The sequence below is a fragment of the Triticum dicoccoides genome, chromosome 4A (assembly GCF_002162155.2).
Source record: "Triticum dicoccoides isolate Atlit2015 ecotype Zavitan chromosome 4A, WEW_v2.0, whole genome shotgun sequence".
Classification (NCBI taxonomy): domain Eukaryota; kingdom Viridiplantae; phylum Streptophyta; class Magnoliopsida; order Poales; family Poaceae; genus Triticum; species Triticum dicoccoides.
The window spans coordinates 38,614,646-38,619,186 of NC_041386.1; positions in this window are offsets into that span (position 1 = coordinate 38,614,646).

Genomic DNA, 4,541 nt, shown 5'->3' on the forward strand with positions numbered 1-4,541 from the left:
GTCCTCTACTTTGTTGTTGCAAGTTTTACGTGGCTGCTACGGGCTTAAGCAAGAACCAATCTCACCTACGCATCAAAACCACAATGATAGTTTGTCAAATAGACTCCGTTTTAACCTTCGCAAGGACCGGGCGTAGCCATACTCGGTTCAACTAAAGTTGGAGAGACAGTCGCCCGCAAGCCACCTATGTGCAAAGCACGTCGGGGGAACCGGTCTCGCGTAAGCGTACGCGTAAGGTTGGTCCGGGTCGTCTCGTCCAACAATGCCGCCGAACCAAAGTATGACATGCTGGTAGGCAGTATGACTTGTATCGCCCACAACTCACTTGTGTTCTACTCGTGCATATAACATCAACATAAAAAAACCTAGGCTCGGATGCCACTGTTGGGTTTCGTAGTAATTTCAAAAAAATTCCTACGCACACGCAAGATCATGTGATGCATAGCAACGAGAGGGGAGAGTGTTGTCTACGTACCCACGCAGACCGACTGCGGAAGCGTTGACACAACATAGAGGAAGTAGTCGTACGTCTTCATGATCCAACCGATCAAGCACCGAAACTACGGCACCTCCGAGTTCGAGCACACGTTCAGCTCGATGACGATCCCCGGACTCCGATCCAGCAAAGCATCGGGGAAGAGTTCCGTCAGCACGACGGCGTGGTGACGATCTTGATGTACTACAGCAGCAGGGCTTCGCCTAAACTCCGCTACAGTATTATTGAGGACTATGGTGGCTGGGGGCACCGCACACGGCTAAGGAATAGATCACGTGGATCAACTTGTGTGTTTCTGGGGTGCCTCTGCCTTAGTATATAAAGAACTAGAGGGGGGAGGCTGGCCGGCCATAGGAGGTGCGCCAGGAGAGTCCTACTCCCTCTGGGAGTAGGATTCCCCCCCCCCAATCCTAGTTGGAATAGGACTCCTTGAGGGGGGGAAAGAGAGAGAGGGGGGCCGGCAACCTCTCCTAGTCCTAATAGGACTAGGGGAAGGGGGGAGGCGCGCGGCCACCTTGGGCTGCCCCTTTCTCCTTTCCACTAAGGCCCATCAAGGTCCATATGGTTCCCGGGGGGTTCCAGTAACCTCCCGGTACTCCGGTAAAATCCCGATTTCACCCGGAACACTTCCGATATCCAAACATAGGCTTCCAATATATCAATCTTTATGTCTCGACCATTTCGAGACTCCTCGTCATGTCCGTGATCACATCCGGGACTCCGAACAACCTTCGGTATATCAAAATGCATAAACTCATAATATAACTGTCATCGTAACCTTAAGCGTGCAGACCCTACGGGTTCGAGAACAATGTAGACATGACCGAGACACGTCTCCGGTCAATAACCAATAGCGGGACCTGGATGCCCATATTGGCTCCTACATATTCTACAAAGATCTTTATCGGTCAGACCGCATAACAACATACGTTGTTCCCTTTGTCATCGGTATGTTACTTGCCCGAGATTCGATCGTTGGTATTCCAATACCTAGTTCAATCTCGTTACCGGCAAGTCTCTTTACTCGTTCTGTAATACATCATCCCGCAACTAACTCATTTAGTTGCAATGCTTGCAAGGCTTAAGTGATGTGCATTACCGAGAGGGCCCAGAGATACCTCTCCAACAATCGGAGTGACAAATCCTAATCTCGAAATACGCCAACCCAACATCTACCTTTGGAGACACCTGTAATGCTCCTTTATAATCACCCAGTTATGTTGTGACGTTTGGTAGCACCCAAAGTGTTCCTCCGGCAAACGGGAGTTGCATAATCTCATAGTCATAGGAACATGTATAAGTCATGAAGAAAGCAATAGCAACATACTAAACGATCGGGTGCTAAGCTAATGGAATGGGTCATGTCAATCAGATCATTCTCTTAATGATGTGATCCCGTTAATCAAATAACAACTCATTGTTCGTGGTTAGGAAACGTAACCATCTTTTATTAACGAGCTAGTCAAGTAGAGGCATACTAGTGACACTTTGTTTGTCTATGTATTCACACATGTATTATGTTTCCGGTTAATACAATTCTAGCATGAATAATAAACATTTATCATGATTATAAGGAAATAAATAATAACTTTATTATTGCCTCTAGGGCATATTTCCTTCAGAGTCGGCATAGCCAAGGACTCTTTAAGACACAACGAGACCACTGTAAAACCAACCATGGATAGGCGGACCACTAGACGTCGAACCCCAATTTCGTATCATATATCTGTTGGAAAGATATCCTAAGAGCTATTTGAATTCCCACTTATAAACTCCCAAAAACTTTCCGGTTATGCAATCAGGTGTTGGGGATACAGGGGAAGCATAATATCTCACCCAAACTAGCAAATCCTACATCCAGCTGTATCCATCCTTCAACACATAACCAAGAAACCTTCAAAAATCATCTACCTCAACCTTCGAAAAGCATCCGTTATACAAGTTATGGCAATACTCCCGAACTCCTGCCCCAGTATTGGGTGGCGTCGAGGTTATCTCACCAACAACTGCATAAAAGAGATTTTCGATGTCGGCGAACTAAACTCAGGTATTCCAGAACTGCAACGATAAAATTGTGACGACAACACCTCAGAGCTCAACTCCCAGGGATACTTCCACAAAACCCCTGACAGGAGGCGCCAAGACAATTTTCTCGTCACAAAACCATCGGAACGATTCCAAGATACCCGCATGATCCTAAATTTTTTTTTAGTGAAATTTGAGAAGAGAAGAGTCAAAACTCTACGTCAGGATGCCTTACCAGAGCGATGAGGAGACTGGGGAGTAAAAAGAATTCCTAAACTCTCTGATATATAATTCCTAAATGACTCAAAACATTTTTCTAGACACAACTCGGCTGCTAATAACGATCAAGCAAAGGGGCTCCTAAGGTCGGGGAAGGCTCTGATTACCAACTTGTAATGCCCTCGATGCGGCTATATCTCCCACGTGTCGAAGCACGACTTAGAGGCATAACCGCATTGAAAGCAATGTCGCAAGTGAGGTAATCTTCACACAACCCATGTAATAAAATAGGGGAAGAAGTTACATAGTTGGCTTACAATCGCCACTTCACACAATTACATGAATAAAGCATTACATCATCCAAATACAATCAAGGTCCGACTACGGAACCAAAATAAAAGAAGAACCCCAAATGCGACAAGGTCCCCGATCGACCCTAACTGGGCTCCACTACTGATCAACTAGAACGAAACACCACAAAGGACAAGATCTTCATCGAGCTCCTCCTGAGCTTGGTTGCGTTAACTGCACGGTCTCATCGGCACCTGCAAGCTGGTTTTGGAAGTATCTGTGAGCCACGGGGACTCAGCAATCTTGCACCCTCGCGATCAAGACTATTTAAGCTTATGGGTAAGGTAAAAGGTATGGGGTGGAGATGCAGCAAGCGACTAGCATATATGGTGGCTAACATACGCAAATGAGAGCGAGAAGAGAAGGCAAAGCACGGTCGAGAAACTATGATCAAGAAGTGATCCTAGAACAACCTACGTCAAGCATAACTCCAACACCGTGTTCACTCCCCGTACACCGCCGGAAAGAGACCATCATGGTAACACACGCGGTTGATGTATTTTAATTAAGGTCAACTTCAGGTTTTCTACAACCGGACATTAAAAAATTCCCATCTACCCATAACCGCGGGCACGGCTTTCGAAAGTTCAAATCCCTGCAGGGGTGTCCCAACTTAGCCCATGACAAGCTCTCACGGTCAACGAAGGAATAGACCTTCTAGCGGGAAGACCCGATCAGACTCGGAATCCCGGTTACAAGACATTTCGACAATGGTAAAACAAGACCAGCAAAGCCACCCAGATGTGCAGACAAATCCCGATAGGAGTTGCACATATCTTATTCTCAGGGCACACCGGATGAGCCAGACGTCGAGTAAGCCAGCCCAGAGTTTCCCCTGGTAGCCTCGGACATCGCTCAGTTGGACCAACACTTAGAGAAGCACTGGCCCGGGGGGGTTAAAATAAAGATGACCCTTGAGCCGGCCGACTCAAGGGAAAGAAAAGGCTAGGTGGCAAATGGTAAAACCAATGTTGGGCCTTGCTGGAGGAGTTTTATTCAAGGCGAACTGTTAAGGGGTTCCCATTATAACCCAACCGCGTAAGGAACGCAAAATCCGGGAACATAACACCGATATGACGGAAACTAGGGCGGCAAGAGTGGAACAAAACACCAGGCATAAGGCCGAGCCTTCCACCCTTTACCAAGTATATAGATGCAATAATTAAATAAGATATATTTTGATATCCCAACAAGTAAACATGTTCCAACCAGGAACAACATCTCCATGTTCCAACAAGGAACAAAACTTCAATCTTCACCTGCAACTAACAACGCTATAAGAGGGGCTGAGCAAAGCGGTAACATAGCCAATCAACGGTTTGCTAGGACAAGGTGGGTTAGAGGCTTGGTGCAACAATATGGGAGGCATGATAAGCAAGTGGTAGGTATCACAGCATAGGCATAGCAAAAGAGCGAGCAACTAAGCAAGCAAAGATAGAAGTGATTTTGA